The sequence below is a fragment of the Littorina saxatilis genome, linkage group LG12 (assembly GCF_037325665.1).
Source record: "Littorina saxatilis isolate snail1 linkage group LG12, US_GU_Lsax_2.0, whole genome shotgun sequence".
In the NCBI taxonomy this organism is placed as follows: domain Eukaryota; kingdom Metazoa; phylum Mollusca; class Gastropoda; order Littorinimorpha; family Littorinidae; genus Littorina; species Littorina saxatilis.
Genome location: NC_090256.1, coordinates 41,178,862 through 41,194,109, shown reverse-complemented (window position 1 = coordinate 41,194,109; position 15,248 = coordinate 41,178,862). Strand labels below are relative to the sequence as shown.

Sequence of the window (15,248 nt, the reverse complement as noted above, 5' to 3'; positions counted from 1 at the left end):
ACAATCACAGTGTCACTCAGCTTTTCACCCCATCCAAACCACCAGCCATCCTCTCACTAAAAACCAAAACAAACTCCCCAAAACACACACACACACACACACATTAAAACACAGAGAATCATGAGATTTGTTTGTTTGTTTATTCATCCTGTAGAATGTTTCTTTAGCCACTGAGCCAACTATAATACTCGTCATAAAAAGTAGGCAGATCCGTTTGAGGGCAAATCTTTATGATGAGGCCGTTTATTAAAAAAACCAAATACAGGTTGACCCAAAAACAATGCAACCCACAACAAGTTAATAACCTACATTTGTGGACATAAACTTCAGCCTATGCATGACCCTTCTACAAAGTGACAATTTTGAAGATCAAATAGGCTGACTTTTGTGCAATTTTAAATTAAGTTCCCAATTTTGGGGATCGACTCAACGGTACGGGTTTTAAAATTGAGCGGTAGCCAAACTTGCCCGATCTAAGCGCTCAAGATTGTAACATTCGGGGCAATTCGAATCACAAAAGTATACCTTAATCAACATTCAGACCTGGGAATCCCTGTTTTGGACTTGGAGTATTCTCAAACAAACTTGGTGTATTTTTTTTTTTAAATGAGCGTACTCCACATTTAAACATGCTTCACACGCGTCTGTCTATGAGTATATAACTGCTTTCTTCAGGTCACCGATGATCTAGGGGGTGTATACTCAGACATTCAGATAATATAAAAGCTAAAAGTCTGGAGGGTTTAAATTAAGTAAGTATTGATAAACTTCGTTTTAGTGAATCGACCGCCGAATTTGGAATTTATTTCTTGAAATAGAGCACAAAAGTCAGACCATCATTTGACCAGTTACATTTGATCTACAAAATGTCCACTTTGTGGAAGGGTCATGCACTGGTTGCGGTTTATGTACCTTAAAAATAAAGTGATTCGGTCAACAGATGTAGAAGTTATTAGCATTGTTTTAGTGTTACATTTTTTTTTGTTTATCCTGTATATGACTGAAAAAAGCCATTCATTCCCCAAACCTATTCAGAAAGCAGATTGGGTTTATATGACATAGTGTTTATACAGTGGAACATACAACACAGACACCCTGCAAAATCAAATTCGCAAAATCAATGTTCCCGCGTTAAAATTGACAAAAAATCAGAACTGCCAAAACAAAACATCTTCTGCACGTCAATAGAAAAAACAATCAAATCTGCATCCAAATCAGTCAGTTTTGTTCACATATCTGGTCTAACACTGACATTAAGGCATGTTGATTTGTGTAGGTGTCATTCCTCTGAGAAGCTGTAAAAGGCAGTTTTAGTGGGTAATGAGACAAAAACCGGTACGTTTTCGTAACTCCTCAACGCATTGCCTTCAACGTTGCGGTGATTTGTGCTAACAGTAGTAACACATGTGGGAAAGTTCATACGGATTTTAAAGTCATTTGAGACATTAGTCTGCTGTTAATTGACATGCCAGAAAGAGTTCTTAAATTGATGGTAGGTCTTCGCTGACTCATTGAAAAACAATTAATTTTTTGTTATCTTCAAGAACAATAACAGATGCGCCACACATATTTTATCAGACATTGGCGGTATGAGGATTTCAACGCGAACATTAATATTTTGCCTCATTCAGAGCGCTGAGCGCAAATGTAGGCCTACGCCTAGAAAAGCTCACGGCTGACACGCTTAACTGATCATGGCTCTTGAAAGAGCATTTTCCAAGAATGTGTGTGTGCGTACAAGTGCGCTGTGAACAGTCATAGTTGAAAATGTATGAAATTAAAGGTAAATTGAAGCTTTCATTTTTCTTAATGCATGCTAATTGTTTTTACAAATTCAGTTCATTGGACAGGGTACATTTTTATTTTTAAAATTCGTTCTGGCATGTCGCGCAACAGCAGAACTAATATCTCACATGACTTGAGATTCCGTGTGTACTTAACGACATGTGTTAGCCCAAATCACTGACAAGTTTTAAGACAATGCGTTGAGGAGTTACTGAAATGTACCATTTTTTGGTCTCATTTTTGTACTTAACGACGTGTGTTAGCACAAATCACTGACAGTTTTAAGACAATGCGTTGAGGAGTTCTGAAATGTACCATTTTTGGTCTCATTACCCGCTAAAACGACTTCAAAAACTGAGAGGATTGACAACTACACGCTCAGCATGCCATAGCGTTCATGTTAGACAAGATATATATATGTGAACAAAACGGACTGTTTTGGATAAAGATTTGATTGTTCTGTCTAATGACATGCAAAACATGTTTCGGTTTAGTTGTTCTGATTTGTGTTGTTGATTTTAACACGGGAAGCTTGATTTTGTGAATTTGATTTGTGGGAGGGGGGGGGAGGTGTCTGTGTTGCAGGTTTCACTGCATAGACACTACGTCATGAAAACCCAATTTTGTTTCTGAATAAAGTAGGGAAATTAATGGCCTTTTCAGTCATATACTTGGTTTTTCAATCAACAGCCTCATCAGTAAGATCTGCCCTCAAACGCATCTGCCTACTTTTTATGACGGGTAGTGTAGAAACCTCTGCAAGCATTCTCAGCCGAATCAGATGGAAAAGCACAGAATTGTGATGGTACTCTGAATTTGACCATCGTCCCCAGCGAACCCAGGAACCAAGGCGCAAACAGCCTTCCCTTAATGTAGCGGTCCTTCCTGAAAAATAAAGAAAACATATAACTGAGCACCTTCAGTATTCACGGGGATGGGTTTTGGTTAGCGAGGGGAGGGTGTGTGTTGGGGGGAGAAGGTGTGTACGTGTTGAGCAGTGTGTGTGTGTGTGTGTGGGGGGGGGGGTGAGGAAGCACTTGCTCTTCACATGACCATTGGGATCGGGGATGGTGTGTGTGATATTGTAATCTAAACTATTAAAAAAAATCTGTGCGTGTATGAACTTTGTGCTCGGCAGAAATGTTTCTCGATTTTAGTCAAAAACAAGTGTGCCCTCAACCCACACACTTTCGCTCTTCAGCATCAACGCCATACAGTTTCATTGGGAAATGTGTCTCGATTTCAGTCCAAAACAGAACTTTCAGGATCCAAAGCACTCGCCTGTCAGCCTTTTTATTAAAATACATTCAACCCACCACATTTTCCAGTGATGAAGATTCTGGGGATGTGTGTTGATCCCATAGATTTTGGCCATTTCAGATCTGGCCAGTTGTACATGGGATAGGAACATAACTTCACCCAGACACATAAAATATTGACACCCTGACAGTCAGTGACTGCTTCATGTGCATAGTTGAATTTTGTTTATGAACGAATTTCTCAAAAGTCACTAGCAGAAGTAAAGAAGTAACATTTTTGTTAATCTGAGAGTGGTTTCCACAACAAAATCTAACTCTGAGTCTGAGCAGGAAGAAGCCAGGGTGTTGAATGTAGAAGTATCCGAGTGAACAGATTCATTCTTATTCCATGTAAAAGCCTGGCAAGATCTAGGATGGTGAGCCAAGGGAAGAATAACTGTATGTGCCTTTAAAATAATTCCAGTAAATTAGTAATGATTTCATTTTATCTTGCAATTTTGTTTTACTTTCCTGTGCTGCATTAGTTCATTCACACTGTGTAATTTACTTTAAGAATAGTGGCAAAGGATTTGAGAAGAGAAAGAGAACTAAAACCAAGCTTTATGTACCATTTTGTATAAATAGTACAAATTTGTACTATGCAAGGATACATACAGATGTAAGAATTTATTTTATACAAAGCCGTAATGTTTTTGTGTCAATAAACTTGCATCTCCTGCCACTACTCTCAGATTCAGATGTAACAAGTGTTGACATAGCTGAATGTATCTATCTAGATTGTAAGTGCATCTAATGTGAAACGCAGATCTCTTTACAACACAACGTACAAAAGTCTGCCAAAAACATCTACACAGCTTCAAACTACTATCACCAGTGCCAATTTACATATCATAAATCAATTTTACAATAACAATTTAATAGGCACAAGCAGGTACTTGGTAGTGGTACAGAAATGTGTGACTTACTCTTCATGGTAGTCTGTAAAGCAGCATGTCCACTCAGTCTGAATCCTCTCCAGAATCCATATATATCTGAATGCAAGAGCTGTATGAACACTTCATCACACATCATCTCTGGTTTCTTAGGAGGCCTGAAAAAAAACACCATAAAATAATTAATTAACAATAAATAATAACTGTATTATAATTAAACCACTCGCTCATTGATTCTTTTATCCCCTCTTTCACAATCATAGTTTATACAGCAGCATTTACCTCTGACTCTGTTCATGCAGAGTAAATATCAAGTATTTAAACAGAAAAATAAGTCATTGTTGAATAACCCTTCTAAAAATACACAATAGACACACTTTCAGTGGCAGTGATTCAAGTGAAGTCAGTTTCTTTCTTCATTTGTATACACACAAAAATTGTTTTGGGCCAGTTAGTGTTACTCTTGGCTTTACACACTTACTATATCAAATTATACATGCATTCAGCTTAGAAAACATACTTCTAATGTTGGGAGTGCAGTGTGAGCCAGGACATTTACAGCAAATAAGGATACACAACAGTTCATTCAGAGATAGATTTGCCATTCACTGCATTATATTGTTAGTTGAATGAGATAGATCTACAGCGATGCTTCAATGCATTAGATTAGCTTTGTTTTAGTGTCTACTGTTCATTGCTCCACCGTGGGAAATTCAGTCAACAGTGCACAGTTCCGAAGAAACCGATGCTGCTGTGCATAATCATTGATGCATTGACGATCGTTCATTGTCAATGTCACTGTCAGAAAAACAACAACTGTATCTTTCATCGTCACCACTACACAATGGCTCGTAGGCCTATTTTCCTATGACACTGAACACGGTTTCGGAGACACTCAGACAGTACTGCCTGGCCCATAGATCTAGATCTACCCTTGCTCTCACTTTCTAACAAATGTATTATTGCAATATAATCTGACACACACTCACACACCGAGGCGCACAAACGAACACACACACCGTGGGACACACAAACTACACGCACACAACGGATGAATCTTGCTCTTACCTGTTGGATGATCCAAACCGATTAAAATCAGCGACAGGAAGATGTACAAGCCAAATTTGTACAGTCGCTGATGTAAAAAGTGGAAATTTAGTCAATGTTGATAGCAAATCTCCCGACTCAAGGTAGATCGTGTCCCAAATCAGCTGTGCCGGTCACTTCACGACTTGTATGTGAACCCCCTCCAAAGCGCAATCAATGTTTCAACTTCTTTGTCGACATCATTCTTTGGTTCATGCGTCGGACTGCCGAATATTTGATTTTTTTGTACAGCAAAATCAAAGACTGTCATGGCGGCCGCCATTTGTGTTTTTGCGATAGTTCGAAACTAAGGAATTTGGTCCTCCTCGGAGGAGGACCAAATTTGGCCAAGTTAGTCACCAACTTAGGTCGGAACATTTGAAAATATCGTGCCATGCATTGCGCACTAGAGCGATAGTTTCGAACTTTGGATTTAGTTCCCAACTAGCTTGATAGTCTCCATTCATGCATTCCACTACTGGTCAGTGCGAGACCCTGTGGTGAAAAGAAGAAGATCAGAGGGTCAAAAGACATCTGCGACGGCTTCTTTGTGACATCACGACGGTCAGCGCTCATCCCTTGACCTGGCTGACCCCGTGGTTCTTCTCTGTCTTCTTCCTGTCCGGAGTGTGCAGCGTTTCCTTCCGTATTCCTTTCAGGCTGGAGTTATTTCCATCTATTTTTATTAGGTTGTGTATGTCCCTCTCTGTTTCAGTTGCATCTGTCTCCATCCTATCTTCCCCATTCATTTTGGTTCTCTGCGTTTTGCTTTTGCTTTGCTTTTACTTGTACTTTTTGGTTCGCATTTTATTTGTGTCATGAAAAAGCCACCATAGGCGAACATGTTGATGTTGTACTTGTGCTGTCACTGTCTTGGTAAGAACAGAATTCTTTTTTTTTTGGTTCAACCTTGTTGGTCTCACCCATGTCATGTTGCTGTTCAAATTGCTCACAGTCAATTTACAATAATCCTTTCAAAGACAAACGCATGCAGGATTTTGTTCATCAACTTCGTAGGTGTCTTTCCGATTGGTTGTGCAAGAGTGGAATTGCTTCTTAAGTACCGAACAGCTTTCTTTTGGTGAGGTATATTACTCGTGGGCAGTATATCTGTTCAAACGTCAGAATTAACGATCTAACTTTCGCGCTACATCTGGTTCTCTGCATCCATCGCCGAAGAAAAAATGAAAGAAAACACAATAACAACACGAAACAGATTACACGTTTTTGCACTGTTCCAGGCATCACAAACATTTTGCTTGCACAAATTGGTTTTTGTTTTTAAACTCTGATCGAGTGATCAAACAAATTAAATTTAAAAAAAATCTAATACCGTCCGCAGAAAGAAGAGCAAAAAATCATCGTCGCGTTATTCGACTGAGGAACCAAGACAAAAATCCTGACCACATTGTTTGCAGAATAAAAGAAAATCATCCTCGCATTAAACAGGAAATTACAAAAAGAAATGCCAAATCATTTGCGCCGTAGTCCAAAGAAACGGACACAGCTCCGGTCGAGGATTGCTTGACCCCGATTGAAGCCTTGACCGGTGTCCAGGGGATGATGAGGGCTAATGACCAGCATTGCACGGCGTGACAAAAAGAAGACGAGCAGGGCTGCAGGCCGAGCGGTGGTCAAGACAGCTCTGGTCAGTGCGAGACTCTGTGGTGAAAAGAAGAAGACCAGAGGGTCAAAAGACATCTGCGACGTTTTCTTTAGGACGTCACGACGGTCAGCGCTCATCCCTTGACCTGGCTGACCCCGTGGTTCTTCTCCGTCTTCCTTTTGGCGTCGTTCTGATAGGCTCGAGTCCATGTAATTTGCGATTTATTCTTTTAATTTCATTTTCGATTATTAGTTTGTCTTTTAAGAAGAAAATCACACAGGTGTAGAAAAACAAACTATATTATATTTTGTGCAAGTTCATGTTCTCTTATACGGTTACGATAACAAAAAGCAACAAAAACGCACAACGCATGATGTATTCTGTAGTAAGCTTACATGTTGTCTTACAAGGTTACGGTGAGCGACCCGATGTGTTGCTCCGTATACTGTGCAAGACAACATCTCTGAAACTGGCGGGGTAAGACTGATATTGTATTTTTTGTTAGGTCATTAAACAAAAAGACAAGAACATCTAGCGCTTCGCATTGTCCAAGGGACCAATCACAAACGTCCTCCACAAAAATGGTTCGCTAAAAGAAGAGAAAATTGCTCTCGCATTGCACAGAAAATCAGAGAAAGGAGAGGACATTATTTTGTGTCTGTCATAAGAAAACGGGAACAGCTTTGGTCAAGCAATCCTTGACCCCGATTGAAGCCTTGACCAGCGTCTACGGGATGATGAGGGCTAATGACCAGCACTGCACGACGTGACAAAAAGAAGACGAGCAGGGCTGCAGGCCGAGCGGTGGTCAAGACAGCTCTGGTCAGTGTGAAATCCTTTGACTAAAAGAAGAAGATCAGAGGGTCAAAAGACATCTGCGACGGTTTCTTTGTGACGTCACGTCGGTCAGCGCTCATCCCTTGACCTGGCTGACCCCGTGGCTTCTCTTGTCTTTTTGTTATCCTGACCCTGGAGGGCAGCGGGGTCAAGCCTCTTCCCGTTGTTAGTGTGACCTGCGCGATTGCGCGGTGGACTATGCTGCTGTGGTCAAGCGTGGCTTGTCCGAGTGTCCAGTCTTCTTGTGTCCAGTTGTCTGGTGAATGTTTATTGTGGGAGGAAGACTGACGGACCGGAAATTGCCGCAGGGTGATTGAATTACCAGTCTTACACCTGGGCTAAATATTGCAGTGCTTTTAACCCGAGTAACAGTGGTATTTCGCACAGATAAACCTGCACATATTAAAAACAATCTCACCAAGAAGGAAAGGAAAAAGAACAAACTTAAAACATGATCTCTTAAACACATTTAAACACGCATCTAGCTGAAATATGCGTATGCCCACACAGAGCCGCCTGAAGTAGCATTAATAGCAGAATTCGTAAGGTAAGCACACTCATGCACACACACAATTACACGCATCTTATCAAACAGACAGGTACAATGACAGATATCACAGACAGACAGACATATATTGTACACAAGAACAGTTCAGAACGCCAGTTTAGCAAATTACTATATGTTACTAATGGGGGAAAAACAAATAGTTTCGTGACTCAGCTTCAGCCAGAACGATCATCACTTCAGAACGTACACACCGAGAGCACCCCACAAGAACAGCAATTTTTCCAGCTCAAATTAACGACCTCCCTGTCTCAATGCCAATACCCTCTTCCTATTCACCAAAGGGCAAAGTTTCACTGGGATGCGCTCATTGTGTGTCCGGAGACTGCATCCATTAAGACTGACCCTGCCTCACCTTACTGACAATGCCTTGACCCCAAGTTTTTACAACCTGACCCGCTATCATTGTCACGAACGACCACCTCTTTACAGCGTCCTTGATAGCTTTGGAGATGCAGTCGTATGCAGTATGAAAGGGTCTCATTTGGGAACTTTCGGCATTTTATTCACTGAGCACATTACGAACGATTTTTGATTTATTTTACATTTGATATATAATTTTCCTTCCTGTAAACACGTCTTAGCTTAATTTTGGTTTGTATATTTTTGATAGATAGTTGTGAAGAGTTGTGTCTTGTTATTATTTTTTGTTTTGCCTGTTATTGGAATTTGCCTATTTCATGTAACCCCATAGGTTTTTAAAGTAAACTTTGCCTTGCCTTACCTTGGTAAATGACGTTGAACTCATCTTGTAAAACGACAGTGCTGGCTGGAGTTTGCGAGGCGGCAAAGCTTTGCCGTTTCCAGCAACACAATTAAATCATTCAACTCGCTCTAAATATAGTCAACGAATATTTATTTTGGACGGGAGGTAGAGCGAAGTTGAGTAATACATCTCAAATTCGTGTCAACGTCTCTTGGTCTGAGAGCTAAAGTTGATTACAGCCCAACGCGGCATGGCTCTCGCAATTTCTCACCACAGTGGGGTGGATTTGGCCGGCCAAAGCTAGGGTATGATACAGTACAAAGACCGTGTAACTTTGTTATTTCGAAACTTGATTCTAGGATTTGTTTGGCACAACTGAAAAAACACACACAGTAAAAATGATAGACTAGAACAGCAGCTGCTGAAGAGAGCACGCGAAGCCGAGGGTACACAGACACATGCCCAGAAGCAGCAAGGAAAGACAACTCTTCCAGAAGCATTGTTAACAATGGAGCAGTACTTCAATGAAACTGGAGACTGAAAACGAGCGGATGTTAGGTCAGAGACCTGGTTCACCAAGACAAGGCGCTGTCACTCTAGCGAGCCATCTTCTCGGCATCAGTCCCACCCCCGCTCAAGGGCGACAGGCCGGGAATCCCCAAGACCAAGACAGTCCTGAGAAAAAGAAGATAGGGGAGGTCACACAGGGCCAGGCCGCACTGTTCCCTACGAGACAGAGTAGCAAGGGTCACACGGGGCGATCAAAAGGATGGGAAGTAATTCAGAAAAACCCCGAGGGACGAGGTCACGGAAGAAGAATGCTACACAAGATCGGGTCAGCCTAGAGTCTTGCCTCAAAAGGAAGATGGGGCTGCTAATAGAGGTCTGACAAAAGTCAATGAGGCCCCCGTTTTCCTTTCACGCGCCATTGTGGTCAGTGAGTGATGGCAGGACATTAGGCATTCAGTGTCTGTGCATTGCCGGCCCACGAGACTGGACTGTGCTCGATATGCAGCCACACATGGGGCAGGAAGAAGACAGTTGTTATACAGTGGAATCACCCGTTCAAGACCCAAAAATCTGAGAAAATCAGGTCTTAAAAAGGAGGGACTCTTAAAATGGGGTACATTTACAGAGGTTATGAACAGACAATATTTTTATAAATCGAAGAAGTAAAAAAGGCAGCAGAGTCTTAAAAAGATCGAAGTCTTAAATTTGGGGGATCTTAAAAGTGAGGTTCCGCTGTACTCGCTAGAGAGGATACTGCAAAAAGCAGTTTTGATAGTTCTTGAAGGGGTATGGTACAAATGCAGACGTGAAAATGTCTTGTGTCGACAATAAAGGATATTAAAATGTCATGAATTACATCCTTTGTCGCTCTCATATTCCTCTTAATTTGACCTTGCAAAGTAATGCAATCATTGCAATTCACATGCAATAAGCGGTGGTTTTGACAAGCTCAGTAGCTCCTGAAATTACGGTAATGGTATTTAATAATCTATTCAAAGTTTCCCCCATTGTTCCGAACCGTTCTGAAATTATGAACACCGATCTGGCAATGTTTAGAAATCTTCAGTGAAAACAGATATTAAAAGCAGCCACAGTAAAATCGGTAAACACGACACGCCCAAACGCACATACACGCGCGCCCACGCACACATGAACACACACAAACACAAACACACACATACAGGCACGCACGCACGTACGTACGTACGCACGCATGCACACACGCACGCACGCACGCGCGCGCGCACTTTGACGACCACTACATTCATCTCCATAATTCCAACAGACACAGCTGCTCAGCACAATACACAGGAGGAGGAAGGGAAGGAGGAGTCTGTTGGGGTGGGGTGGGGGGGGGGGTGGGGGGGGTGGGGGGGGGGGGGGGTTGATTCACTGATGCTCTTAACAATAGCTTTACCTACGAAAGCTTTGCAAATTGGCAGCACAAAACGTATTGAGTCTCGGGCCATCACGCATTATTGGCACAAAATCCTCTAATATTATTTTCCCGTACGTCCAGCAGTCTAAAACCCTATGGTTCCCATACGGAGGGAGGTGCACCGTTTCACAAAACGATCGAGAAATTAACAATGAAACCTACCCTTAACAAGGGTCCGGTTAGTACCACCCTCTACGCAGCTCAGCAAACTGCTAAATGTAGGCATGGAGCTTCAAAGGACTCGGAGGCGATAAAAAGCATAAAGGATGGCAACAAACGAAGGGTGGACGGGGATAGAAAAAAAGACAAAAAGAGAAAAGAAAAGACGATTCTTTTTCCTGGTCCCCTGCTCCCAAGTCAAGTCAAACAGTTTATTTACCAAATGCAAAGCACAGGATTTTGTTATGGTGTATGCATAAAACTTCACACTCCTTCCACACGCATATATCACAACAACTATGTACAGACAAAGTGTTCAATCTCACTGGGCCCACTACGTGTGCACACCAACCAGACAGTTCAAAACGGACTGGTTGTTCCTTTAGCACCAATCTGACAGGAGCAATCACAGGTTGCATGGATAAAGATAAATGAATTCCCTAAAAATCATATCTAAAAATATAGTCATCAATATAATAAATCCGAGTACATGCTAACACAGTTATTCAAGGGACACAACCCTTACATCTATTAAGATATTTCATTTAAGGATACTCGATCCATTTCAAAACTTTAACTGACACATATCACAGATCTAACAGATCTAAGAACGATCCACCATTGAGGCCGCAAGGACTGCCTCAGGAAAGAAACTGTTTCTGAAACGAGAAGTCCTGCTCTTCAGAGCGCGGAAGCGCTTGCCTGACGGGAGGAGCTCGAACAGATGGCCGGCTGGGTGAGATGACCCTCAGGGGACTCGAGGGAGCAATCGTGACCACAATTGATGCAAAAACGCATGGGGCGAGCACGCATCCTTGCTGAATACCTCGTCAGAGACACAATGGCTGCATACGGTGGAGGGGTGATTTGTGCCGCAGTAAGCACCGGACCATCCTTTCTTCTTCTCTGTTTTGTCTGTCTCCTTTTTTATGTCTCCTTATTGTGGGCCTGTCAATATGGTCTACAAAAGCGGTGTGGGCATTAATACCTACCCGCCCGCCTGCCGTTCCCATTAAACCGTGCAAAGCGGAGTCATGAGGAGAGCGTGCACAAAAGATCTGCACCTGGAACACACGCAGGTATCCACGACACCCCCGGTTCTTCCATCCGCTGCTGCCTTCACAGGTACATCTCCCGGTACTTCATTGCCAAAGTGTGTGAAAGCAGATTGTTAAAATTTACTGTTGGCTTTTGAGCACCCCTACGCTACACAACGCTGATTTAAAGGCTCAGTCCTTCTCGCGAAAACAGTTCGATTCACCATCTCATATATGTGGCCAGGCTTTTACATGAGATAAGACCATCCCTCCTTTTGGTAAAAATACAGAAATGAACACCTCGACTGCTTGATGTGGTGAAATGGAATTTGTAAAATCGCTAGTGGCTTCTACGAAATTAATTATACAAAAATGCACACCGTGTTCCCAGAGAGCACACGGGTTGTTTAATTTGGGCACGTGACCAAGTGGAGGGATGGTCTCATCCCATGTAAAAGCCTGACCAGACCTGAGACCGTGAGGCGAACAGTAAACTGGTTTCGCGAGGCGGAGTGGGCCTTTAAAATATTTTGCCCCAGAAGCCAGTAGATGCATGGTGAATTCTGAGCCTGTGGCTGTTGAGATGTCGGGCAGCTGGTTTCAGCAGATGGAAATGATCTATGCCGGACAATGGCCATGTTTTTTCATGTCGGAAACGCCGCGTGATATTGACAGCGAGGGCATTGTGGTTGGGGTCAGAGGTGGGGGTGGTCGCGCCAATGTTAGATGGACACGGGTCATCGAAGGTCATTCAAGGTCATCTGAGCACCGAGCAGGTATTCTTTGTGGTGCCGTTCCTCCCACAGGAAGAATCTGGGGGCGGGGACGTAGCTCAGTTGGTAGCGCGCTGGCTTTGTAGCCAGTTGGTCGCTATCAGCGTGGGTTCGATCCCCACGTTCGGCGAGAGATTTATTTCTCGGAGTCAACTTTGTGCAGACTCTCTTCGGTGTCCGAACACCCCCGTGTGCACACATGCGCACGAAAAAGATCCCACGTTCACAGCGAAAGTCTCAGGGCTTGGAAAACACGAAGACACGCATGCATCATCTCTCGTCTCCAATTATCATGATCGTATTTCGATACTTTGACGAGACAAACCCAATGCTGGTGTGTCGAAGAAGACAGCCACAGCGGGCTTGTTGGTTTACCCAAAGCGGCCTGAACGTTCAATGAACGAGTGTACTATGGAAAAAATGTTCCTGTTCAAATCTAGAGAATACTGTCTGTCTCCATTTAGAAGGTGGGGGAGGTGAATACTGTGGTTAGGGAGGGTATGTATGGTTTCTTGACGTGCTTCGCGATAATTTGAACAATCTAATAGGAAGTGTTTTACGGTTTCGGACGGAAATCCGCAGTCACAAGATGCATCTGTAGCAACGTGACGTCTCACTAAATCGTTATTAAGATCACTTATAGGCCTATATAGCCTGAGCTTACAGCGAATTGTTTGTGATATGCGATCTCCAGAATACCAATAACACGGCGGACTTAAATCGTTTTTTGACAAAAAGTGGTTGAATTCACTTAGGGACTCATTAAGTTTTATGTAGTCTGGTAAAGAATTCCAGAGTTGTGTTGAAGATGGGAGAAATGAGTTTCTGTATAATTCAGTGTTAAACGATGGAACTTTCCTATCCAAAGGTCTGCGCTGGCGATATGGGTTATTAGTTGATATTAATGGTGGCAATATCACAAGTAAGTAGTTTGGCACCTTACGGTGTACGATCTTGTGAAATCATATCAATTTTTGACGTTTACGCCTCTCTAAAAGTTAAATAAAGCCTGACTCGTCGTACAGTTGTTGATGACTTGTACCGCGGACTGCTCCAACAATGGTCTTCATCTTCAAAGCTTCATCTTTGGCGGGAAGTGATGTCTGAAGAGGTTGATTCACGGGTGTGTGTGTGTGTGTGTGTGTGTGTGTGTGTGTGGGTGTGTATGTGTGTGTGTGTGTGTGTGTGAGAGTGTGAGAGAGAGAGAGAGAGAGAGAGAGAGAGAGAAGGGGGAGGGGGGGGGAGTTTTGTGCAATAACGCATCCTTTGAACACTTCTATGGCAAATGACCAAAATATCGTTTTTCTAGCTAAGGACCCGCTCCTGCCAAGGGTATAGTACCTATTTAACGCCCACCCCCCACTTTTGGGCAAAATTGGTGCATAGGGTGGGTGGGCGTATACAAGGTAGATAACAGTAATATCATGTTAACCAAAAATTTTAAAAAACCTCATTCTCGCCTTAAATTAATTTTAAAAATCAATTTTGATATTACAACGTACTCTCTTGCACACGAAGAAAATAAACAAAAACAAACAAAATTAATAACAAAAAAAGTAAGGCCTGATGGTGATTTAAAGTCGACTCATACGCGCATCAGGCAAATTCGATAACCGTTCGGCTACGGAATCAGCCAACAAATTCTCGCCACTGTAATGCATTAAAGAAGACGTTAGCACGCTTTCGCAACACGCTGTTATAATCGAGCATCAGTTGAAATCTTTCGCGAGCAGAATCTCGTATTTGACCGCAATGCATTGGTGCTTAAATGACACCAATGTGTGTCCATGAGGGACATAAATCTACGAACAATATTTGAACAAGATTTATTCAAACTTGACGATTTTAATGGACAGTGTTGGTGAAGTTACTGACAGGTAGCGACTTTAGAGGAGGGGGATGGGTAATCTTACTTTACAGCTCGGAGACAACCCGGTAAGGACTTACCGGTGTTTCATAAATAACACCAAGCAGTTGAGTTGCAGCTTTTTCAAGAATACATTTTCTTTAAATATTGTTTGTAGAGAGGAGCTAGCATGAGGAATCTCCTATTCTAAAAAATAACCAATTTTGATAGCTGCCGACCTTCCGCCAGACACACATTAATACCGGGGGAAAATAAATAATTACTGGGCAGTAAAAATAAATACTGGGCGGTAGTTAAACGATAGTTTGACTTTAAAGGACACAATGTTGCAGCTTTTTCAAGAATACGGGCCCAGTCCTAGCACTAACCCCATAATGCTAGACGCCAGGCGGAGCAGCCACTAGATTGTCTTAGGTATGACCCGGCCGGGGTTCGAACCCACGACCTCCCGCTCACTGGGCGGACGCCTTACCACTAGGCCACCGTGTTGCGGTATTCCTGTGTGTACACGATCAAGTTCACCCCTCACAGATCTGTCTCGGCTTTGGTATGGGATAACACCATCAAGTTCACCCCTCACAGATCTGTCTCGGCTTTGGTATGGGATAACACCATCAAGTTCACCCCTCACAGATCTGTCTCGGCTTTGGTATGGGATAACACCATCAAGTTCACCCCTCACAGATCT

The 15,248-nt window shown here is 42.6% G+C and overlaps 1 long non-coding RNA gene across 1 annotated transcript; it reads right to left on the bottom strand.

The window, feature by feature from the left end:
* Window positions 1–1,574: 1,574 nt before the first annotated feature.
* LOC138981955 (uncharacterized) lies at window positions 1,575–5,292 on the bottom strand. Its single transcript, XR_011460746.1, has 3 exons — window positions 5,045–5,292; window positions 4,010–4,134; window positions 1,575–2,670 (listed from the first exon to the last, which is right to left on the bottom strand). It is a non-coding gene; the product is annotated as an uncharacterized lncRNA (long non-coding RNA).
* Between the last annotated feature and the right edge of the window lie 9,956 nt (window positions 5,293–15,248).